This window comes from Myxine glutinosa, chromosome 4 (genome assembly GCF_964187855.1).
Source record: "Myxine glutinosa chromosome 4, kmMyxGlut1.1, whole genome shotgun sequence".
NCBI classification, from domain to species: Eukaryota; Metazoa; Chordata; class Myxini; order Myxiniformes; family Myxinidae; genus Myxine; species Myxine glutinosa.
The window spans coordinates 60957058-60984161 of NC_136264.1; the positions used below are offsets into that span (position 1 = coordinate 60957058).

Here is a 27104-nt window from a genome sequence, read left to right on the forward strand (position 1 = left end):
TTAAAAACCTTCAGAACACACAGAACATTTGAATGGTTTGTCCCCAATGTGAATGTGTCTCTGTTCATTTAAAGCTAATGGACGACTGAAAACCTTAGAACACACGGAACACTTGGGAACACTTGTACGGCTTCTCCCCCATGTGAATGAGTTTGTGTGTGTTTAAATTTGATGAACGACGAAAAACCTTTGAACACACAGAACACTTGTCCGGTTTCTCCCCCGTGTGAATTAGTTTGTGTGTATTTAAAGTTTATGATTGACGAAAAACCTTTGAACACACAGAACACTTGCACGGTTTCTCCCACGTGTGAATTAGTTTGTGTGTATTTAAAGTTGATGAATGAGAAAAACCCTTTGAACACACAGAACATTTGAATGGTTTCTCCCCAATGTGAATGTGTCTGTGTTTATTTAAGGCTACTGGATGACTAAAAACCTGAGAACACACAGCACACTTGTATGGCTTCTCTCCCGTGTGAATTAGTTTGTGTGTATTTAAATGTGATGACTGATTAAAAACCTTCGAACACACAGCACATTTGTATGGCTTCTCTCCTGTGTGAATTCGTTTGTGTGTATTTAAATGTGATGACTGATTAAAAACTTTCGAACACACAGCACACTTGTATGGCTTCTCTCCCGTGTGAATTAGTTTGTGTGTATTTAAATTTGATGACTGATTAAAAACCTTCGAACACACAGCACACTTGTATGGCTGCTCCCCCGTGTGAATTAGGTTGTGTTTATTTAAGTTTGATGAATGACGAAAAACCTTTGAACACACAGAACACTTGTACGGTTTCTCACCCGTGTGAATTAGGTTGTGTTTATTTAAGCTTGATGAATGACGAAAAACCTTTGAACACACAGAACACTTGTACGGTTTCTCTCCCGTGTGAATTCGTTTGTGTCTCTTTAAGCTTGATGAAAGATGAAAATCTTCAGAACACACAGCACACTTGTACGGCTTCCCCCCAATGTGAATGTGTCTGTGTTTATTTAAGGCTACTGGACGACTAAAAACCTTAGAACACACAGCACACTTGTATGGCTTCCCCTCAATGTGAATGTGTCTGTGTTTATTTAAGGCTACTGGACGACTACAAACCTTAGAACACACGGAACACTTGTACGGCTTCTCTCCCATGTGAATTAGTTTGTGTCTACTTAAGCTTGATGAGTGACGAAAATCTTCAGAACACACAGCACACTTGTACGGCTTCTCCCCCGTGTGAATTCGTTTATGTATATTTAAATTTGATAACTGATTAAAAACCTTTGAACACACATAACACTTGTACAACTTCCCCCATTGGTTGTTATCTTCATTCGCGGGTTTCAGCAGGTGCAACGCAGTACTCCCACAACTTGATGTGTCCATCTCCATTTGAACCTTTTGCCTTGCTGCTGATAACCACAAAATCCTTGCAACGCTTGTGCTGATTCTTCACAAATTTTGTCTCAATGTGGACGAGTGTGCAAAATCCTCAGGACACAATGAGCATGTGTTCAACTTCTTCCCAGTTTGTCCTTTGTGATGTTGGAATAAAACTGAGTAAGAAATAAAGGAAAAACAGCAGAGAGAGAGAGAGAGAGAGAGAGAGAGAGAGAACAGACAATTAGCACATTAAAAATCAATTACAAAAACCCTTTTTAATGAGCGATCATTCAAATTTCACCACCTCCCTACACCATAACAATGATGCGTTACACGTCGCTAATAACTTTTGAAAAATATATTCCATTCACGAAACCTCAGTGGAGTTGATTATTTCCCTGGGGATGATTAAAGGGCATTTCCCAATCAATTTCAGATTCCCATACAGAGGCACCAAGACTTGCTCATAGAACTTGAAGTTGTCGTCACGTAGTGTGCTTGACCGAGTCTTCATCGTGCCTAATTAGTCTGCGAATAAAGATAGGTCGAGGTGCTTGTCTCTTCACACCCTCTTCAACCTTTTGGAAGCTTAGACACTCCGGAATAGTGCAGATAGATATATATATGTATGTATATATATATATATATATATATATATATATATATATATATATATATATATATATATATATATATATATATATATATATATAGATATACATCTCCTGAACGCTGTTATGCATTCCAAAGGGGCATTACATGACAGCTAAATATGACGGATATCAATCTATTCCAATTAAAATAAATACCACAATGCGATCATTAAACACAAGGAATGTTAATTTCCTGTGCTCAATTTTGGATAGAGATAATATTGGGTCTTTTCGAAACAGAAAGAGACAATATTGTCTTTTACGATTTGTCGTCACTCGGGGGCAAAAGGTCAGAAACGTTCTCTTCTCTTCGCACCAGAGCTTGCAGGATCATGCGGCAGAATTTGCCAGGCACCACAAATAAGTCATGTTGCACTCCAGCTTAAAGAATGGTTTTGCAAGTGCGCCACAAGATAATCTGTTGCAGGATTTAGATAAAAGCAAACAAAATGATACCGTGAAAGGTTGGATCCTGTCTTTAAAGACTACTGAGCCCGATGAGGAAGGGTGCATTATGCATCCTTCTGGAAGAATATGGAACTACCCAGACTCTTCCTGGAGCTGGCCATCCGACCAAACTGAGCAACTGGGCAAGAAGGACCATTATCAGGGAATGGGCGAAACCCCCAAATCCTGATGTGCAGAGCTGATAGAGAAATACCCAAGAAGACACAGACCTGTAATCGCTGCCAGTGGGGCTTCTACAAAGTATTGACGCAGGGGGTTGAATACCGTTACGTTTGTGGGGGTAGGTGACGAATTGCCATAATGGAGTTAGGATCATATAGGTTTTAGTATGGAGCATGGATGCGAAGAAGAAGAACATCTATCTCATAAGTAGGGAACCTGTCAGGTTAACAGTGTTTGCATGTAGCCATAAGGGAAGTGGTTCTTGTGTTAACTAGACAGGGCTTAAGATTAATTCCCCAGTGTGGAATTGACCCTTGTGATTTTTCCCCTGTTTTTCTTTTTTACATTCATTCAGCCAGCCGTGCAATGGGCTCCATTAGCCACAACACCGACAAGCCGACGGAACCCAGCACATTTGCCAAATTGGGCTTAGCCCATGCCACAACCACCGAGGTAATCCCTCTCACTCTCCCCCTCTGTCTGGTGCTGGTGTCGTGACGGGCAGTCGCGTTTTTCGTGTGCACCGTGAAGGGAACATTCGGAGCTTTGTTGAGCCTTTACCACGTTGGGGGAAGGGGGTGGGGTGTTGTTAGACTCAGTGCTTCTCGAAAACCAGAAAAGAACGGAGACACAAGAGAGACACAAGATTGTAGCCAAGCATGGACAATCTCAAGGCTACAAATCCATCTCCAGAGACCTTGCTGTTCCTGTGTCCACCATGCACAATGTTATCAGGAATAGAGTAGCCAACCTCCCTGGACGTGACTGCAAGAGAAAACGTGATCGAAGATTGCAGCGAAGGATTGTTTCAATGTTGGAGAAAGCACCTATATCAACTGCCAAACAGATTCAAACTGACCTTCAGACACAAGGTACGACAGTGTCACCTCGCACCATCCATCACCAACTCAATGAAAGGAGACCCATGAAGACCCCACTGCTGCTGAGAGATAGACATAAGAAAGCCCGACTAGAGTTTGCCAAACCGAACCTGAACAAGCCTAAATCCTTCTGGGAGAATGTCATGTGGACAGATGAGATCAAATTAGAGCTTTCTGGTAAAGCACATCATCTCTATGTTAACAGAAAACAAAATGAAGCTTTCAAAGAAAACAACACCTTCCCTGCAGTCAAACATGGAGGAGGTTCAGTGATGTTTTGGGGTTGCTGTGCTGCCTCTGGCTGGGTGCCTTGAATGTGTGAATGGCATCAGGAAATCAGGAGATTACAAAGGCATTTTGGAGCACAATGCTCGTCCCATTGTCAGAAAGCTGTGTCTCCAACGAAGGTCATGGGTCTTGCAGCAGGACTATGCCCCCAAAAATACTTCAAACGGCACCCAGGAATGGTTCAAGACAAAACGCTGGACTGTTCTGAAGTGGCCAGCAATGAGTCCAGATCTAAATCCCATTGAACACCTGTGGGGAAATCTGAAAACAGCAGTTGGGAGAAGACACCCTTCAAATCTGGGAGAACTGGAGCAGTTTGCACAAGAAGAGTGGGACAAACTGCCAGTAGAGAGGTGTAGGAAGTGCTTGACTGCAGTTATTTTGTCCAAAGGCTGTGCTAAAATTTCTATTTTCTGATTTAAAGCGACAGATTAAGTTCTGAATCAAAAACGAAGGTTCTGTAATATTAACAGTTAAATAAATATTAGTGGAGACCAAATAGTTTGGTCAATTTCAACATATTTTTCGAGAAAACTGTGAGTTGTTTGAAAAAAAGTGCGAGGGTGCCAATATTTTTGAACACGAGTGGACCATTATATTCAAGAAAGAATATCGCACAGATCACTGACAAAGAAAGAGCAAGCAAAGGCCTATTATATTATTCATATGATAATCTGTGAAAAAAATGCCGCCATAAACAAAGAAAATAAAAGATAAAAGAAACACAGATGCCTTCCATGTTGATCGATGTCAAGGTATACATTCTTTGCCCAAAGTAATTGGCACTTACCACCATGGTGTGGAACTTTCTGGATGTCAAAGCAAACGCCTCACCAACTGCTCGCACCTATATGGTTTTCCCACCTGGAAAACGTGCAATTCACCAGATGATGCATCATGTCATGCAAAGCGTTAACCGAATGAAAATGTAACGGTTTAAAAAAAATAGGATTCTTTATGAAATGGCCTTCCTTTAAAATCTCATGCACAATCATACATGTTATATGATCAAATATTAACATGCATTATCAAAACTGCATATTGTACGTACTTTACTTCGAATGACAAAGCAAATCTGTAATTGTGTTGAAAAAATAAACTGACTTTACAACAAATCTTGCTTGATATCCATTACCAAGGAACCTCCTGGAAATCTCGTGTTAATGAAGGAAAAAAAGACTCGTCTCTCAAAAGCGTTTGTACTGAGACAGAGTTTCCTCATCCCCGTTTGTATTGTCTAATTTAATTTAAATATGAGATAAAAATGGAGGGGCAATGCACCGGTAAAGGGTAGCTATGTCTCTCTCTCTCACTCTCTCTCTCTCTCTCTCTCTCTCTCTCTCTCTCTCTGATGTGCTATGCTCTTCCAAACTTCCAACACAAGTTCGTGAGCAAATATTACGCTGGGTGGTTTACAATTGTCTTCCAAGCGTTAGTTATGGCAGGAATTTGGATGATTTTAACCCTTGAGTGTAGTGATTGGGCCTCGGAGGCCCACAAGGTTTTTTTTGTTGCAAAAACGATGCTGTACAATTTTTTTTTGGAATGAGGCTCATTTTCACCGACTTTCATGTTGTTACACAAAATTCAGTGACATAGGGAAAAAAATTCATTCAGGCTCGTGGGAAAATCTTCAGTCTTCTCTTACAACCCGAAAATCCGACCCGAATGCAGGCCTGAGGCCTTCGAGGCCCCACATAAATGTTGTTGTACTACTATGTTATATCATTATTTTCTTGATATGAGCCTCATTATATGCTCCTATAACTTCGTTACTAATAATTCAGTGACAAAAATATGAAAAAAAAAAAAAATTACACGAATACATTTGTGGGCCTCCTCCCAATGTCGGCAAAGTTGTAGGATTTTTGACAGTTGTGGACATATACATTCTAAATAAAAGGATTTGTGAATCATATTTTTTGAGCAAATACTCCTCCATGAGCCTCAACATTTTAGAGAGAAAAAGTTGAAAAACCAAGAACAAAATATTTTTTCCAAAAAAAACCAAAATGATTCATTACATGTATGGGATTCTTCCAACTAAAAGGATTAATGATTCACATTTCTGAGCAAATACACATCTGAGCATCGACTTGGATTGAAAAAGGATATGAAAGAAAAAAAAATCTATGAAAAAAATTAATGAATTTTAAAAACATCACACGAATACATCCCTTGGGCCTCCGAGGCCCAATGGCTGCGTTTATGTAGGATTTTTTATGCCTGCATCTAAGAATTAAGAAGTACACACCTGCGTGTTTCGGAATTTGTTGAGGATGCTGGCGATGACTCGCCTGCAGGGACGTTGGTGTGTACATTGGTGAATCACCCTGAGTGTGAAACAACTCGTGTCCATCACGAACAGGTATACATACCACCACATGATTGAGAGAGTCTAGTTTAGAGCACCAAGACCTACGAGCTGTGAATGCACGTCGAACGACAATGGATGAACGGACTGCACCTGTACTTGTTTAACTTTACACGACGACGTTTACTTATTAAAACAGCCGTAAACTTTTACTCGAATGACGGAATGTCTGTGTTAAAAGTTTGCGGTAAAGATGCAATTTACAACATAAAACGAATGAGAAGTCGTCAATGTGAAGATAAAACTCGAACTTCTTGCGCGAATCGTGGGCGATGCAAATGGAGGCAAAATGTTTTTTTGAAAAGGTTTTCAAAGTTAGCCCGTGCGCTCCGTCGCTAAAAGAACTAGAACGGCACTTAGTAGAGGGCATAGCCATATCACTCCATATCATATCATAACCATATCATATCACAACCTCCACCTGGTTGGCCTTATCACTCAGAGGTGAAGAATCACCTAAAAAATTAAATAATTCTCATATCCGAAATCACATTAGGATGTTCACCAAAATCGAAAAGAATCGTCCTTGTCAGACACACAACTTGTCCAACAAGTTTCATCCAAATCCATCCATAACTTTTTGAGATATCCTGCTATGTATCGTTTTTGGCCCCATGTCGCAATGTTGAAGAATCACATGAAAAATTAAATAATTCTCATGTCGGAATCCATATTCAGATCTTCACCAAAATCGAATCTCTTTGTCCTTGTCACACGCATGACATGTCCACCAAGTGTCGTCCAAATCCGTCCACAACTTCTTGAGATATCCTGCGATGTATCATTTTTGGCCCTATTTTCCAATGGTCGTCTCTCGCTTAAATTTTTTCACTTAAAAAATTATATTATCCGGATCCGAATCCGGATCTTCCCCAAAATGTAATCATTTCGTCCTTATCACATACAATAACTCTCTGCCAAATTTCGTCCGAATCCGTCCACAACTTTTTGAGATATTTCGTTCACAAACGGACAGACAGCGGTGAAAACAAAACCTCCATCAACCTTTGGTGGCGCAGGTAACAAACGGACAAAGAAAGAACATCCGACTCGAAAGTTTTCTCAACAAACTCTACGGTTCTCGCAATATTTTGTGATTATTGGTTCTCATTGACATACTTGTTAACCGAAGCTTTGCATCGAGGAGAGAGTGTCCACCGCGACAGCAAGAGGAGGCAATGGATCCTCGGCGATGTGAAGGTACAGCGGTCTCGACGAGCACAACAGGAGAATGAGCCCCGGATGGTCCCGGTTTTATAACAAAATCCTAAATCCCGATTACAATCAAGTACAATTACACTTAATGTTGAGCAATCAACACGTGATTAAGTGTTCTTATTGAAATGTAAAGAAAACAATAATCGATCACAACACCTTTTTACATGAAACATTAACTTCAAAGAAACTTTACTGTGTGTACAGATTACATGATATAAATATTTAATTGCCTCATCAAAGCAAGAGCAAAGGCACGTGATGGATGACGCATCACGTGATGGGGGAGGTGGTGATGAACATTTGGAGGTTTCGGCAAAGATGGAAGTGTAAAAAATACGTTTTTGGTTTGAATTGTTCAGATCAATGTTTTGACGCTGTTTTCAAACCATGCAGAAAAATATATTTAAAAATCGATGGAGGGAAACATCGAAAAGAAAGTTCCGTTTGTTCATTGCAGGAGAGTCCGAACTTTGAGATCGAAATGAATTCGCATGGAACATTTACCTGCCCTTCTTTTACCTGTCAATGAAGTTACATTCATTATAAAACATTGAATTCCGAGTCCCACGGACCGACGAGGAGAAAGTAACCATCTTGACATCACATTATCCATGTCTCAGAGAGCTGTGAACAGTCCAACAGTTGAACATAAACAAGAATCTTCCTCTTCAAGTTCCTGATTATGAAACACATGTAGTTCGGCTGTTTCATTCATGACATTCCTCTTTACATTATAAATAAATATTTCCGCAAATTCAACTCACAGGGAATATTTTGTGACTTCAATTCGTGGCATTGTGAAATTTCCCATCCTCTCGGTACGTAATTAATCGACAGGGTTAACTTCTTCCACACCCGAACCAACACTGAAGAGCTGAATAAATTCATCATCATATATTTTATTGTGTGAACTATAAGGTCGGAAGTATCAATACCTGAACCCGTTTACAATAAGGGAATTCTTATCAACATTCCCAACTCGCATCAAACTTTTCTCCACTTCATTTCACCCTTGACAGTTTATCCGCAAAACGAGAAACTCGATACAAGCGCCGAACAAATGATAATCAGTTTAAACGCCACAACATCCGCGTCTCGTCCAGCTCGGAGCCGCAGGGAGAGGCACACGTCGGGTGTGGGGGGTTAGGGGTAGAGGGGGGATGGTGAAGGATTGGGGACGTTAGAGGTAGAAGTGGGGGATGGTGAGAGGTTAGGGCAGAGGGGATGGTGAGAGGTTAGGGCAGAGGGGATGGTGAGAGGTTAGGGCAGAGGGGATGGTGAGATGTTATGGCAGAGGGAATGGTGAGAGGTTAGGGCAGAGGGGATGGTGAAAGGTCAGGGCAGAGGGGATGGTGACAGGATAGGGCAGAGGGGATGGTGAGAGGTTAGGGCAGAGGGGATGGTGAGAGGTTAGGGCAGAGGGGATGGTGAGAGGTTAGGGCAGAGGGGATGGTGAGACGTTAGGGCAGAGGGAATGGTGAGAGGTTTGGGCAGAGGGAATGGTGAGAGGTTAGGGCAGAGGGGATGGTGAGAGGTTAGGGCAGAGGGGATGGTGAGAGGTTAGGGCAGAGGGGATGGTGAGAGGTTAGGGCAGAGGGGATGGTGAGACGTTAGGGCAGAGGGGATGGTGAGAGGTTAGGGCAGAGGGGATGGTGAGAGGTTAGGGCAGAGGGGATGGTGAGAGGTTAGGGTAGAGGGGATGGTGAGAGGTTAGGGCAGAGGGGATGGTGAGAGGTTAGGGCAGAGGGGATGGTGAGACGTTAGGGCAGAGGGAATGGTGAGAGGTTAGGGCAGAGGGAATGGTGAGAGGTTAGGGCAGAGGGAATGGTGAGAGGTTAGGGCAGAGGGGATTGTGAGAGGTTAGGGCAGAGGGGATGGTGAGACGTTAGGGCAGAGGGAATGGTGAGAGGTTAGGGCAGAGGGGATGGTGAGAGGTTAGGGCAGAGGGGATGGTGAGAGGTTAGGGCAGAGGGGATGGTGAGAGGTTAGGGCAGAGGAGATGGTGAGACGTTAGGGCAGAGGGAATGGTGAGAGGTTAGGGCAGAGGGGATGGTGAGAGGTTAGAGCAGAGGGGGATGGTGAGAGGTTAGGGCAGAGGGGATGGTGAGAGGTTAGGGCAGAGGGGATGGTGAGAGGTTAGGGCAGAGGGGATGGTGAGAGGTTAGAGCAGAGGGGATGGTGAGAGGTTAGGGCAGAGGGGATGGTGACAGGATAGGGCAGAGGGAATGGTGAGAGGTTAGGGCAGAGGGGATGGTGAGAGGTTAGGGCAGAGGGGATGGTGAGACGTTAGGGCAGAGGGAATGGTGAGAGGTTAGGGCAGAGGGGATGGTGAGAGGTTAGGGCAGAGGGGATGGTGACAGGATAGGGCAGAGGGAATGGTGAGAGGTTAGGGCAGAGGGGATGGTGAGAGGTTAGGGCAGAGGGGATGGTGAGAGGTTAGGGCAGAGGGGATGGTGACAGGATAGGGCAGAGGGAATGGTGAGAGGTTAGGGCAGAGGGGATGGTGAGAGGTTAGGGCAGAGGGGATGGTGAGAGGTTAGGGCAGAGGGGATGGTGAGAGGTTAGGGCAGAGGGGATGGTGAGAGGTTAGGGCAGAGGAGATGGTGAGAGGTTAGGGCAGAGGGGATGGTGAGAGGTTAGGGCAGAGGGGGATGGTGAGAGGTTAGGGCAGAGGGGATGGTGAGAGGTTAGGGCAGAGGGGATGGTGAGAGGTTAGGGCAGAGGGGATGGTGAGAGGTTAGGGCAGAGGAGATGGTGAGAGGTTGGTGTTTAGGGGATGGTGAGGGGGTTAGGGCAGAGGGGATGGTGAGAGGTTGGTGTTTAGGGGATGGTGAGGGGTTAGGGCAGAGGGGGTGGTGAGAGGTAAGGGCAGAGGGGATGGTGAGAGGTTAGGGCAGAGGGGATGGTGAGAGGTTAGACGTCTTGATCTCAGCTCTCTCCAGCTCGCGGTGTTTCCCAGCATTCGGACAGTCCGGGTTGTCGATTAGGCCACACATCTCTTGCATCTTCTCAAAGTACTGAGCACGGGTTGACGTCGTACGGCACGATCTTTGGAAGGCACCGGACATGGAGAAGAACCCCACGAATCCACCTGGAGAGATAAATAATGGAGTGATAGAAAATATTTTAATACTAACTTTCATCTAAAACACCAAAGTAGTTATTGTATTTCAGTACCTGCTGACTTGGCGAACTTCATGAAGGTCTCCTCCATCGTCTTGTCCACCAGGCTGAGAGCACCAGGAATGAGAGACCGTGCCACCGCGATGCCACACTTCTTCAGCAGCTGCTTGGCTCCATGATGACACTGATTGATATTTGTCAGGAACTCCTCCAGCCACAACAAGTACCTGTGGAGGGATAGAAAGGATGTAAGTAACTATTTCATCACGACTACAAATCAGATAATGACATCATTTCTTCTAGTTTACTCACCATACTAATTTTAAGATGCACATTTTAGGCTGACATGACATTTACCTGGAGTAGTTTGGCCCATCATATGCAAAGAATAGGTCTGCCATATCCCCATTGCACTTGCGGAAGAGGGCCAAGTGTTTGTCTTCACAGAATACTGCAACAATAGGATCAGACGGGTATGGTCTATCACGCTGAGCCAGAATGTAGTGGTCTTGCCGAGGTGGCCGGCACGCACCTTGTCTTCATAGGCCACATACTTCTCGAGGATGGTGAGAGTGGAAGGGTCCTGCAAAGTAAGGTCGAGGGTCTCGCGACTACATGTCTGCATGAGATTGAGCAGGGCCTCGGGGTTAGTGACCCCAACTTTCTCCTCCTCCGTGAATCTCTCAATTAACAACCGTTTCATGGCTTCACTGACTGTTTTGAGACAGAACAGGGCTTTCGTGTATGCCTTCCCACTCAGCACACTATTCAGGCAGCCACTTGTGACGAGTCCAGCCTCAATGAGGATTTCAGAGTAGCCTGAGCCCCTGCATTTGTGACCAGTCACCACACCCATGTAATTCATCCCGGTGTGGAATGGCCAATTGACATTGACGTGAAAAAATGACATTGCATACCGCTTCTGTGGCTTGACCTGTCGTGCAAGAGGAGAACATTATTGGCAACGTTTTCTTCTTATTTTCATTTATTGAATTAATAGTGTGTTATATTGTCTTATTTAACCCTAATTACTCACAAGTATTATCATTTCCAGTATGCATGGGCATCTTATAGTTTGGTATATTTGAAGTTAGATGTCTGGCAAGATTTGGAGTGAAATTTTATTGATTTTTTGCATACTCTTCGAGTTTTATTGTATTAAACTTGTTTAAATCATGAAAATAACCATCTCAAACGATTCCTCAGGCCAGAATTAGCCGGAAAAATGGGATCATTTGCCTCCGTATGATGTCCAGTTCAAAAGTTATACCAATTCGCGATTTTCATCGGAAATCTAAGATGGCCGCAAAGATGGCAGCCAACGGACCCCATGGGCCAATATTTCGTCTTGGGAACATGAAAATTCGTTTATTAGACACCTTGAGGATTCCAACAGTGTAAGTTAGACAAGTCAGGAGATGACGATGGTTCACGAGCGAGCGGTATTCAATGACAAAGGTCAAAACCGACATTGAAAATATATAAATAGGAATGTATTATCTGTTATGAGACTAGTTAGCTACACAATACCGAAAATTCGGTTCGATTCCGACAACTTTGAAAATTTGACCTTTGTGACCTTCAAAGTTCAATGGTCGAAGATTATGAAATTTGTTGGAAAACTTGTATTTCATGATTTATGTGATAATATAAGATCATGTACGACATTTCACCATCAGGAAGCACACAATGTAATAAAACCATCAAAAATCGACTTTTCTAAATTTCGTGACCTTGTGACCTTGACCTTGGGGAGAAAGTGAAAAATCGAGCTCCGTGGGGCTAGACACGTGACATTGGCCTAACCAAATATCAAAACCCCTGCCACATTCCACCAAACCCCTCGGAGAAGATGTAGCTTGAACTCGATTACCCCCTCAGCTTAAAAAGACATCTTTTTCGGGCGTGGCTTCGCCCACAATGGGCGCCATACGCCCACTCTTGGCAGGACACAACTAGATCATGATATCAACCTCCCACCCAAGTTTCATCAATATCGGATCATATCATTGGGTAGTTATGCTGTGGACAGACAGACAGACACACAGACACACACACATGACGAATATAGTGGTCACTCTGTTTGATAACTCGTGAACCAAAAAATATATGAACGAGGTGCATGGGGACCCCTTCTTCCTTCTCAACGAATTGATGAACCATCTCTGCTCTGGTCGCACAAGTGACGTCACTGTCATGATTCGCAGGTTCATTACCAGACCTTGCAGATGGTTCGCTGTTCCCACTCACTGTGGCTTCAGAACTTGTTTTGGCCCCAATATTGATAGGGCACCGCATCACACGCCGGGAGCTCCTGAATGAGAATTCGGTTGCGTTGGAGTGTTTGACCATTTGCTGATGCGAGCAAATATGACCGTGGCTCTTCACACATGGAGAGAACCGTGGTCGGCTCCCACGGTGGCGGCGCCTCTCCAGTAGCGGCGCCTCTCCAGCTCCTCATGGATGAGGTTGTCATCGTCGTGCACGTTGGTGATTCTGGTTGGTACCAGCGATTTGATTTTTCTGCCCCATCAGCAGTTGAGCAGGACTTGCCAAGCTGTAGATCACCGGGGTGGACCTCCAAGCTAGCAGTGCCAGATGAAAATCGTTTTCCCACACTTTTTGATTTGCGGAGGATAGATCCACTGTCTCGACTTGGCGCTCAATGAATCCATCAGATTTTGGGTATGTTGGGGATGAAGTGACGTGGTCAAAATTCCATTTCCCAGCAAATGAACGAAATTATGCGCTGGAGAAATGAGGACCATTATCACTCATAAACGTATCAGGAATTCCGAACTCAGAAAAAATCTGTCCCAATGTCGCAATAATCGTGCGACTGGGAGCAGACTTGGGCAGTTTGAGAACAAAAGGAAATTTGGAATAATAATCTGCGATGACGAGCCACTGAGCTGCATCAAAATAGAACAGGTCACATCCGACATTGCTCCAAGGTCTGAGCGGAATGTCATGTTGCTGTCGTGGTTCAGGCAGTTGAGATTTCTGGTGTCATTGGCAGGTAGGACAGCATTCCAACAGCCGATCAATGTCCTTGTTAACGATATACCAGTACATCGTGTCCTTCGCCAGCAGTTTAGTTTTCTCATGTCCAAAATGGCCTGAGTGGAGTTTCTGCAGAATGTCGTTTTCATGCTCTGAGCTATAACGACTCTCTCTCCTTTAAGAATTACGCCATTTTCAATTGACAGCTCATCCAGAAAACTCCAGTATGTCCTGAGATGAACCAGGAGGTCCTTCAGATGGTCTGGCCATCCACTGATAATAAAGTCTCGAAGTTAACTCAGGTCAGAATCACGAAGTGTTTGTTTCCTGTTGTTGCTGAGACAACCTCTCAGAAGAGAAACGGGCCAAGTCAACACGCAGGTGCAAGTCAATTGTCATTGTATTGAGTGGACTAGGAAGGCGGGATAGGCCATCGGCAAGCTGACTGTCTGCCCCAGGGTGGTCCTCCGTTGTAAAGTTATACCCCTGGAGTCTGACAAGCATTCGTTGCAATCTCGGTGGGGCAGCAATCAATGGCATGTCAATGATCATCAACAACGGTTTATGATCGGTGAGCACAATGAAACTCCGACCATACAGGCAGGTATGGAAACGTTCAATGCCAAACACGATGGCCAATAGCTCACGTTCAATGCAAACGTGACGTTGTTCAGTGTCTGTTGGAGTTTTGCTTGCATACGCCACTGGCTTTGGCTGGTTTCCATGGGCCTGAAGCAATGCTGCACCAAGGCCTTGAAGACTGGCATCAAATTGGAGGTTGACTCGCTCCTCTGGCTGATAGTAGTGGAGAAGAGATGTTTCCGACACCTCATTCTTCAGATGATCAAATACAATTTGATGGTGCGGCTCCCATAGGAATTCAGAATCATTTTTGAGGAGGTATCTAAGAGTCGCGGATTTCACACTGAAGGCCTTGATGAAGCGCGACAAATATGTCATGAGGCCGATGAAATGTCGAAGGTCGGCTTTGTTCTTAGGTTTTGTAACAGCTCTCAGATCTTCAACCTTCTGCTGGCCAGGCTGTATTCCTTGTCTACTATAAGTCTTACCGAAAAAGGTAATGCTGGTCTTTTTGATGTGGCATTTGCTTGAATTAAAACGAGGCCTTCGTATTGTGCTGTTTTCATCAGTTCCTCGAGGTGCCGGTCATGCTCCCCCTCATTGGCACCATAGACAGCGATGTCATCTGCTATGCCAACTGCACCTTTACAATTCTGGAGAATAATAACTTCTGTCCTGGCTTCTTCTGTCTTCTGAGAATAATAATTAATAACTTCTGTCCTGGAAGTCCTTGGTGTCCTTGTGTTTTATACTTCTCACACCCCTCCCCCCCCTTCCCACACCTCCCCCCCCCCCCAAGCCCTCTACCTCCCACACATCTCCCTGCTCTCAAATGTTGTGTTTGTGTGCTTCCCCTTCTCTCCCCATCTTGTCTTCCGCTCCCTCTTTTTATATATTTTGTTTGTCTGTTTGATTTGTTTGTGAAATAAATGTTAGCTCTTTCACGAGCCTCGATTCTGTATGCATAAAAAAAAAAAAAAAAAATACGGTCCCTTTCCATCTGGAAAATATCCTGGCTTACCCACGGTCCAAATGGCAACCGTTGGAAACAATACCGGCCCGCTGGGGTCTGAAATGTAAGAAGTTGTTGGCCATCTTCATCGATTCTTACAGACCAATAACCTGACTTGGCATCAAGTTTGGATGAGTATTTCGCGCCTGCAAATTTGTGATTGATCTCTTCCATTGTAGGTATTTTGGGATACGGGTGAATCAGGGCTTGATTGAGGTGCTTTGGGTCCAAACAAATCTGAATATTGCCATCTTTTTTGGTTACATACACGACCAGTCAAAAGTTTTAGAACACCTCAATTTTTCCAGTTTTTGTTGAAATTAACGCAGTTTAATGTCTCAATGTACTCTGAAATTAAGCATAGAACAAATAAACAATTGGAGATAAAAAAAGAAATCATGGAATCATTTTGTTTAACAAAATTTAATTTAATTTTTTGACCCAGCAAAGTAGCCACCTTTTGCAGATATAACCGCCGAACACACTCGTGGCATTCTTTCTACAATGGAAATCAAATATTGTTCGGGAAGTTCTTCCCAACACTGTTGCAGAAGTTCCCACAAATGTGTTGCACTTGGAGGTTGCTTTGTTTTCACCCTTCTGTCCAGTTCATCCCAAACCAGCTCGATGGGGTTTAAGTCTGGAGACTGTGCTGGCCATTCCCTGATTTGAAGCCACCGTCTTGTTCTTTTCCTCGAAGGTAGCTTTGACATAGCCTGGAGGTGTGTTCAGGGTCATTATCTTGCTGTAGGATGAACCCCGTGACCAACAAGGTGTATACCAGAGGGTATTGCATGGCGCTGCAAAATGCTGTGGTCACCCTTTTGGTTCAGTGTGCCAGTCACTCTGTGCAAGTCGCCGACTGCATCCAGCAAAAGAGCCCCAGACCATCACACTTCCTCCTCCATGTTTGACAGTTGGTGTCACACACTGACGAACCATCCTTTCGCCTAATCGACTGTGTCCACAAACCCTGCGTGAAGAACCCAAGATTTAAAATTTTGATTCATCAGTCCATAAGTCCTTCTTCCAGTCTTCAGTTGTCCACTGGCGGTGCTTCATGGCCCAGGCAAGCCTGTTTTCCTTATTTTGCCACCTTAGCAATGGCTTTCTTACTGCCACTCGACCTGTCAAACCTTCAGCTCGAAGTCTTCTCTTCACAGTTGAAACTGAGACTTGCTTACTTCAAGCAGTGTTAAGCTGTGCTTGAAGCTGTTGTCCTGTGAGCCGCCAATCACGCAAGCTGTTGACTCTCAGAAACTTGTCTTCTGATTCTGTTGTGGCTTTGGGTCTGCCAGACCTCATCCTGTCAGAGTTTCCTCCAGTTTCCAATATACTATTTCCTGTAGTGCAATATTGTCCAAATAATGCTTCAGAGGGTGTAATAACAGTCTGTTCCAATACTGCTTTCATACAGACAGGGGGTTTGCAATGAAGTGAACAGGAGAGGTTGGGACACATGTAGGAATTGTTTGCATCAACTTTCAAGGCTTAATTTACTTACATTGCTGCAGAACAGCTGTAAGTTGTTAACCCATTACTTGTTCCCTGAAGAAAGTCTTTTTTTTTTTTTTACAATATAACAGTAAACTGTTAACTGTACATATAACAGTATTTTACAATATAACGTTAATTTTCATTATTTTCCCGTTTTTGCTGTCCTAAACTTTTTAAACCTCGTGCAGTTTACTGCTTACCTTTGTACCATTTCAGGTTATTCCCTGGACATTAAAGTGCGTAATTTTCAATGAAAACTGGAAAAATTGAGGTGTTCTAAAACTTTTGACCGGTAATGTAGGGGTTCTGCGTGGTGGATCGACATGTGGTGCGACATTTGGGTCCACAACAAGCTTATGCATTGAATGAAATTCACCGATGCGGTCAAATTGTTGTGGGTATGCATCCATAAGATCCTTCACACTGTTGTAAACCAGTGGTTGGTTACTGTTCACTGAACAATGCAACGTAACAACGTGTAGATTCTCACACAATGGGAGGCCCAGAACTGCAGGACCACTGACATCCACAGCAAGCAAACGTGTGCTGGTCCACAGTGATCCCTTGTAACTGCAGGCCACGTCTACAGGGCCAAAACACTTGATGTGGGTTCCATTGTACGCAGTTAAGACACTCTTTGCTGTCTGAAGAGTGCCAATGTAGGGTTCATAATTTGAATTCAGCATTTCAGGAAACATGTGTCGAAAAGTGCGAATGGGCAACGTGTTTCCTTGTGCACCTGTGTCCACCTTCAGCTTAAGATAATGAATACCCGGCCTGTTGCATAGACTGAAATTGAGTGTTGTGTAAACCTCATTACGTTGACCAGGTGTATCAATCGAATCAAAAGTCAATGAATCAAACTGTGATGCAAGGTCATCAGGGTTATCAGTGTTGTGCTGACGCCTGTGTTGCTGTTCCATTAATAGGTGCGTCATACACTGCTTCGTGTTGTGCACTGGCATGGTGAACACTATGAGTGTTAGGAAACCGTGAATACCTTACGCATGGGTGTTGTCCTGGAACTCGAGGGTCTGGTGTACCTTCTTGATGAATGCTGTGAAGTTAAACACGAGCATGTGATTTCCTGGGGTTCCAGCGAGAATTCCGGCGAGCATTACCTGGAGGATCATAGTTGTTGGGTGCAAAGCTTCTCAATGTTTGATGTCTGTGGGCATTCAATGAGAGGTAGAGTCGTGGTTGTTGAAACTTGGAGGTAAGACAGAACTTGGCCCAATGGCCTAGTTTAGCACACAATCTGCATGTGTCTTTGTGAGCAGGACATTGGTTACGTGTTGGAGGGTGTGAGGTACCACCGTTTTTGCACTTACTGAGTCTCGGCCAACAGTGGAGATGTTTACGTTGTCGGTTGCTTTGTTAGCAAAATCACTCATAGTATGCAGCTGTTTGATGTATGTGGCCGACGCCTCGTATGTGCGCCCCAGTTTCAAGGCCTCGTTAAGAGTAAAGGTCTTAGGTTTTGTCAGAAGCTCTTTCTGAAAGTCGGACATTTGGGTACTTGCAATGATCTGTTCTATCAAGCGGTCATCCTCTTCTTGTTTGGAGCTGAAATCACCCTTCTGAGATTGAAGCTTGCACCGGCTGATGAAGGCATCCAGCCACTCACCGAGAATCTGGCAGCAGTAACAAAGCTCCAGTCGACAGATCCTGAAGTTATCCGAGGGTTCCGTTTGTTCCAGGAAGCAATTGAAAATATGTGCGGGTTGCTGCCGCTGTTTGTCTGTTGAAGTCCATTTGTTGTACCGGTTGAGGCCTTCCTCTCCCACTTGAAGCAGGATCAGTGGCACCTGGTTGTTCTCTGTAATGCCTCAAACTTGAAAGTACAGCTCCAATCGCTGCCTAAACATCTTAAAGGCTGCCGCTGTGTTAGGCGCGGTCCAATCCATGCACGGCGTTCCCGCCAGGTCCGCCATTGTGAACGGCGGCTGCGAGGTCAATGAGGAATGAGCCGATTATAAGAAGCACGGGAAACACTGGCTTTTTGCCTCGATGAGCTCGAATATGCATCGTAAAACAGCTGCCACCATGGAAAGTTCCGATGTAGAATAGATCACGAGGTGATGTCAGAGAGAACAATCACTTATTGCAACACCAGGAGTCATGTTCATGTCGAGAACCCCGAACACACACCGCCTGCACCCATCGCCGGAACTCCGCCTTCATACTCCAAAACGAAAGCAAGCACTTCCGGTTCCACACAACTAATGTAATACCATTACATGCACCACAGCCTCAAGCGCCCCCACCATCTTGCTTATACGGTACCTCCCCGCTGCCTAGAAGAAATGAACACACATGTGTGATGACATCTTTGCCATGGTCCTTCAGGGTGGTGAAATGCGTGATTTGATGCCTTTGTGCTTTGTTGATTTTTGAAACGTGTGTGAATGGTTAAAGGATTTGTGTGAATGAATGAGGTGAAATCCACCGAGCCAGGTCACTCACCTGTAACACCAGGACAGGGCCCACGGAAATTTGGGGCCCATTGGGATGGCCCCGCAGGTAACATTTGGTATTGTGGCATCCACGTGGGAACGTGGTCTGAAGGAAGGGGTATGTTGTTTTTATTGAAATTTGCAATGGTTGATAGGTTTTGTGGTTAAGGGAGGTTTGTGTGTGTTGCTGTTTTTCTCTTCCTCCCCAGGAGTTAGGAACGAGGATTCTAATGATTGTAAATATTTGAAATGTAAGTTGTTGCTTAAGGGGGTAGAACGGTATGGAGAACAGGTAAGCTATGGCTCACTTCCCACAGCCCTCCTGACTTATTTCATCGGCTAATTAAGTGTGAGTCGGTAAGTGGCCTGACTGGGTGGGTAGCACCTGCAATGAACCTTGCGGGAGCTACGGTTCCAGGAGGGGGGCTGTGTTACATTTATATGGGGTAGACAATGATTATCTTAGAACCAGGTAGAATGTGTAAATTTGTGTGCTCCGATTGTCGTGAAGAAGAAGAACCACTCCATGTAATAAGTAGGAACTTTGCATTAGACCGGACTGACGGGTTAAATTGGATATTCATCCCCATCACGAGGGGTGGCGCTTGTTAATTAGCTCAGGGATTATGGGTAAATTAATCCCCTTTTGTGTCAATACCTCTGTAATCTATACCTTTGTTCCTTATGACACCGAGGTGTGTACCCCAGTTTAGAATAGGTACACCGTATCCCTGCGTGTCGTAAGAGGCGACTAAAAGGGTTGGTGTCAGGAAGGGCATCCGGCCATAAAAAGATTTCCTCAAAAAGGGAACCATGACAATTACAACTACATATGGACAGGGTACAGTTGAAAGTACCCCGTGGGGGTCCTCACTCCCTCTTGTCAAAAATCAAGGTGGGGAACCCGATCGAAGAAAGGGTGGAAATCACTCCATTTATGACGACGAAACATCTGATGCCCCACGTGGAGATTGGTTTCTGATGTTTGGGACATGGAATGTAAGGACAATGACAGGGAGATCAGGAGAAGTGGTGGAAGTATTGGTCAGAGGAAGAGTGGACATGTGTTGTGTGCAGGAGACGAGATGGAAGGGAAGTGGTGTGAGAATGGTGAAGGGTAGGCAGGGACAGAAATACAAGTTTGTGTGGCAAGGGTGCCCCGGAAGGCATGCATGGTGTTGGTGTCCTGTTTTCTGACCTGTTTGCAGACAGTGTGGTGAGTGTGACGAGAGTGAGTGAAAGGTTGATGATGTTGAAAATGATGATTGGAATATATATTATATAGGTTTATATATATATATATATATATATATATATATATATATATATATATATATATATTTATATATATATATATATATATATATATATATATATATATATATATATATATATATATATATATATATATATATATATATATATATATATACTGTATATATATATATATATATATATATATATATATATATATATATATATATATATATATATATATATATAAATATATATACTGTATATATATATATATATATATATATATATATATATATATATATATATATATATATATATATATATATATATATATATATATATATATATATATATATATATATATATATATATATATATATATATATATATATATATATATATATATATATATATATATATATATATATATATATATATATATATATATATATATATATATATATATATATATATATATATATATATATATATATATATATATATATTGGTATTGTTAAGATTCATCAAAGAACTGAACTATTTCTATCTCATTAACAATACATCGGAGTTTGTTGTCATTACAATGCATTTTATTAATTAAGAGGACGAAGGACAGGTTTCAATTGGAATGCCCGCGATAACTCGCTTACTTAGAAGTTTTATACTTCTACACTTGGGACTGAGGTGCTTGCCAATGGGGGTGGGGGGTTCATATTAGTACTAGTCACAACTTTCAATGATTAAATAATGATCCGTATATTACCAAGATATCGTTATCTAAATGGTGTCATGGGGGTGAGGTTGTAGTGTTTTAAAGGGGTCGATGGGGGTCTAATGTAATTAATGCAACTACTCACATTCTGTGCAGACAAACAGACCCAAATCAGACACCCTCTCCTCCGTCGAGAAGAAAAAGTATTGAACACAAAAAAAGATAACGCAATCAGCGAAGATATTTGAGGATTTTCACTTTTTTTCCCACAGAGATTTCAAAGAGAACAAGCGTTACGCCTCGGTCCCCCGTCGGGGAAGTGATGTGAGTTGACAAAGTGGAAGACGCAGAAAACATGCAATGATATGATATTTTGCTCACAAGGTTCAGACATACATGGAGGCGGCCATCTTGGATTTTGACGTGGCGACCCAATTTTCAATAGCCTTCTTCCTTATGCCTAGATACACCCACACACCAGATTAGAAGTTGGTACTTCGCTTATTTTTCAGGATATTCCGCTCACAATGTTCAGACATATATATGGTGGCGGCCATCTTGGATTTTGACGTGGCGACCCAATTTACAATAGCGTTCTTCCTTATGCCGAGATACACACACACACCAAATTAGAAGTTGGTACTTCGCGTATTTTTCAAGATATTCATCTCACAAGGTTCAGACATACATGGCGGCGGCCATCTTGGATTTTGACGTGGCGACCCAATTTTAAACAGCGTTCTTGCTTGTGCCAGGGTACACCCACACACCAAATTAGAAGTTGGTACTTCGCTTATTTTTCAAGATATTCATCTCACAAGGTTCAGACATACATGGCGGCGGCCATCTTGGATTTTGACGTGGCGACCCAATTTTAAACAGCGTTCTTGCTTGTGCCGAGATACACCCACACTCCAGATTAAAAGTTGGTACTTCGCTTATTTTTCAAGATATTTCGCTCACAATGTTCAGACATATATATGGTGGCGGCCATCTTGGATTTTGACGTGGCGACCCAATTTTTAACAGCTTTCTTCCTTATGTCAAGGTACACCCACACACCAAATTAGAAGTTGGTACTTCGCTTATTTTTCAAGATATTCATCTCACAATGTTCAGACATACATAGCGGCGGCCATCTTGGATTTTGACGTGGCGACCCAATTTTAAACAGCGTTCTTCCTTCTGCATAGATACACCCACACACCAGATTAGAAGTTGGTACTTCGCTTATTTTTCGAGATATTTCGCTCACAAGGTTCAGACATACATGGCGGCGGCCATCTTGTATTTTGACGTGGCGACCCAATTTTAAACAGCGTTCTTCCTTCTGCCTAGATACACCCACACACCAGATTAGAAGTTGGTACTTCGCTTATTTTTCGAGATATTTCGCTCACAAGGTTCAGACATATATATGGTGGCGGCCATCTTGGATTTTGACGTGGCGACCCAATTTTCAATATCTTTCTTCCTTATGCCGAGATAAACCCACACACCAAATTAGAAGTTGGTACTTCGCTTATTTTTCAAGATATTCATCTCACAATGTTCAGACATACATGGCGGCGGCCATCTTGGATTTTGACGTGGCGACCCAATTTTCAACAGCGTTCTTCCTTATGCCGAGATACACCCACACACCAGATTAGAAGTTGGTAATTCGCTTATTTTTCAAGATATTCAGCTCACAAAGTTCAGACATACATGGCATCAGACATACATGGTGGCGGCCATCTTGGCCGCCGCCTGCACAAGATGTAACCGCAGCAACCCTTGCAAGAGGGTTGACTACTCTTTAGAAACTCATCAATTGGCTTCTCAACATCATGATTTGCATATTTAATGTGGAGAAATGTGCAAAACCCTGAAAATAGATAACGTGCAAGAACTCTCACTGGTCATAAATGTTTTTGTGCGTAAATAAACCCGATCGCTGACGAAAAACTTTGAACAAAGAACACTTTGTTTGTTTTGGTGTACAAGTTGTTGATCTCTGATTGTGGCCAGTTCATAAATACACAGCAATACAGCAATACCGGTACTGCACATTGGTTTATACTTTTGATTTTTTTCATTGGAGAGAGCAATGACTTCAGAATTAGTCTAACACACCGTAGGTACTCTTTGCTTCTCCCGTTGGTTGTTATCTCCATATGCATGTGTCATGGATTCCCTAATCCCTTCGGTTCTGGAAGAAGCACCTCAACTCAGACACTGTGCAAGAGGTTTATTGAGGGATAAGGCTAACATGCATGGGAGATATATTGGCGCACAAGCTAGTAGCACCTTTTGGTCCTCACACAGCCAGCAACCAACAACATCTCAAGGAATCACAATTTGTATTCTGCTTCAAATAATTTTCTTCAAAGGACAAGGAACTCAAAACATTTCCCCAGTTTCACAGATTGTAGCAAGGAGAAAGGCTCGGCAGGCGGGGAGCTGCTCATGAGAAAAGAATGTTGATGCAAGGTCAAACAAAGATTTTGTCAACAGCTTCCCAAAACCAGACAGTCAGACGCGAGGGAGGCAAATGGGTCATATTGCCCCCAATTAGCCTGAGATTCGAATGAAATCCCTTACACATGTTTCAGAAGGTGCAACCCAGGTCTCAAAGTATCCACCTTCGTGTGTGTGAGTTGTGTTTGTGTGATTGTGTGTGTGTCCATATATGCATGTATAGGTGTGTATGTTTGTGTTGTTGGCTGCTATCTCCACATGTGGGTGAGTTTCTCCTGTGCGGTGTCTTCTCCCCCATGTGAATTAGTTTGTGTTTATTTAAATTTGATGACTGATTAAAAACCTTCAGAACACACAGAACATTTGAATGGTTTGTCCCCATGTGAATGTGTCCATGTTCATTTAAGGCCAATGGATGACTGAAAACCTTAGAACACACGGAACACTTGGGAACACTAATACGGCTTCTGCCCCATGTGAATGAGTTTGTGTGTATTTAAATTTTTTAATGAATGGCTAAAAACCTGAGAACACACAGCACACTTGTATGGCTTCTCTCCCGTGTGAATTAGTTTGTGTGTATTTAAATGTGATGACTGACGAAAAACCTTTGAACACACAGAACACTTGTACGGTTTCTCCCCCGTGTGAATTAGTTTGTGTGCATTTAAAGTTGATGATTGACGAAAAACCTTTGAACACACAGAACACTTGTACGGTTTCTCCCCCATGTGAATTAGTTTGTGTGTATTTAAAGTTGCTGAATGACGAAAACCTTCAGAACACACAGCACACTTGTATGGCTTCCCCCCAATGTGAATGTGTCTGTGTTTATTTAAGGCTACTGGATGACTAAAAACCTTAGAACACACGGAACACTTGTACGGCTTCTCTCCCATGTGAATTAGTTTGTGTCTATTTAAGCTGGATGAATGACGAAAATCTTCAGAACACACAGCACACTTGTATGGCTTCTCCCCCGTGTGAATTAGTTTGTGTTTATTTAAGCTGGATGAATGACGAAAATCTTCAGAACACACAGCACACTTGTATGGCTTCTCCCCCGTGTGAATTAGGTTGTGTTTATTTAAATTTGATAACTGATTAAAAACCTTTGAACACACAGAACACTTGTACGGCTTCTCCCCCATGTGAATTAGGTTGTGTTTATTTAAGCTTGATGATTGACGAAAAACCTTTGAACACACAGAACACTTGTACGGCTTCTCCCCCGTGTGAATTAGTTTGTGTGTATTTAAGTTTGATGAATGACGAAAAACCTTCGAACACGCAGCACATTTGTACGGCTTCTCGCCGTGTGAATTAGGTTGTGTTTATTTAAGCTTGATGATTGACGAAAAACCTTTGAACACACAGAACACTTGTATGGCTTCTCTCCCGGGTGAATTAGTTTGTGTGTATTTAAATTTGATAACTGATTAAAAACCTTCGAACACACAGCACACTTGTATGGCTTCCTCCCAATGTGAATGTGTCTGTGTTTATTTAAGGCTACTGGACGACTAAAAACCTTAGAACACACGGAACACTTGTATGGCTTCTCTCCCGGGTGAATTAGTTTGTGTGTATTTAAATTTGATCACTGATTAAAAACCTGCGAACACACAGCACACTTGCATGGCTTCTCCCCCATGTGAATTAGTTTGTGTCTATTTAAGCTTGATGAAAGACGAAAATCTTCAGAACACACAGAACATGTGAATGATTTGTCCCCAATGTGAATGTGTTTGTGTTGATTTAAGGCTAATGGACGACTAAAAACCTTTGAACACACAGAACACTTGTACGGCTTCTCCCTCGTGTGAATTCGTTTATGTATATTTAAATTTGATAACTGATTAAAAACCTTTGAACACACATAACACTTGTACAACTTCCCTCGTTGGTTGTTATCTTCATTCGCGGGTTTCAGCAGGTGCAATGCAGTCCTCCCACAACTTGATGTGTCCATCTCCATTTGATCCTTTTGACTTGATGCTGATAACCACAAAATCCTTACAACGCTTGTGCTGATTCTTCACAAATTTTGTCTCAATGTGGACGAGTGTGCAAAATCCTCAGGACACAATGAGCATGTGTTCAACTTCTTCCCAGTTTGTCCTTTGGGATGTTGAAATAAAACTGAGTAAGAAAAAAAGGAAAACAGCAGAGAGAGAGAGAGAGAGAGAGAGAGAGAGAGAGAGAGAGCGAGAGAGAGAGAGCGAGAGAGAGAGAGAGAGAGAGAGAGAGCGAGAGAGAGAGAGAGAGCGAGAGAGAGAGAGGGAGAGAGAGAGAGAGAACAGACAATTAGCAAATTAAAAATCAATTACAAAAACCCTTTTTAATGAGCGATCATTCAAATTTCACCACCTCCCTACACCATAACCATGATACGTTACACGTCGTGAATAACTTTTGAAAAATATATTCCATTCACGAAACCTCCGTGGAGTTGATTATTTCCCTGGTGATGACTAAAGGGCATTTACCAATCAATTTCAGATTCCCAAACAGAGGCACCAAGACTTGCTCATAGAGCTTGAAGTTGTTGTCACGTAGTGTGCTTGACTGAGTCTTCATCGTGCCTAATTAGTCTGCGAATAAAGATAGGTCGAGGTGCTTGTCTCTTCACACCCTCTTCAACCTTTTGGAAGATTAGACACTCCGGAATAGTGCAGATAGAAATAGATATAGATGTACATCTCCTGAACGCTGTTATGCATTCCAGAGGGGCATTACATGACAGCTAAATATGACGGATATCAATCTATTCGAATTGAAATAAATACCCCAATGCGATCATTAAACACAAGGCATGTTAATTTTCTGTGCTCCATTTTGAGAAAGAGATAATATTGGCTCTTCTAGAAACAGAAAGAGACAATATTGTCTTTTACGATATGTTGTCACTCGGAAGCAAAAGGTCAGAAACGTTCTCTTCTCTTCGCATCAGAGCTTGCAGGATCATGCGGCATAATTTTCCAGGCGCCACAAATAAGTCATGTTGCACTCCAGCTTAAATAATGGTTTTGCAAATGCGCCACAAGATAATCTGTTGCAGGATTTAGCTAAAAGCAAACAAAATGATACCATGAAAGGTTGGATCCTGTCTTTACAGACTACTGAGCACAATGAGGAAGGGTGCAGTATGCATCCTTCTGGTAGAATATGGAACTACCCAGACTCTTCCTGTAGCTGGCCGTCTGACCAAACTGAGCAACTGGGCAAGAAGGACCTTCATCAGGGAATGGGCGAAACCCCCAAATCCTGATGTGCAGAGCTGATAGAGAAATACCCAAGAAGACACAAACCTGTAATCGCTGCCAGTGGAGCTTCTACAAAGTATTGACGCAGGGGGTTGAATACCTTTATGTTTGTGGGGGTAGGTGACGAATTGCCATAATGGAGTTAGGATCGTATAGGTTTTAGTATGGAGCATGGACGTGAAGAAGAAGAACCTCGATCTCATAAGTAGGGAACATGTAGCCATAAGGGGCATGATTCTTGTGTTAACTAGACAGGGCTTAAGATTAATTCCCCAGTGTGGAATTGACCCTTGTGATTTTTCCCGTGTGTT

General features: G+C 42.9%; 1 long non-coding RNA gene and 1 pseudogene across 1 annotated transcript in view; one reads left to right on the forward strand and one right to left on the reverse strand.

Annotated features, from left to right (window-relative positions):
• On the reverse strand, positions 1-26107 carry LOC137412379 (uncharacterized; annotated as a pseudogene).
• LOC137426104 (uncharacterized) overlaps positions 1-27104 on the forward strand; it is a 49988-nt gene that overhangs the window by 17079 nt on the left and 5805 nt on the right. The window lies entirely within an intron of this gene.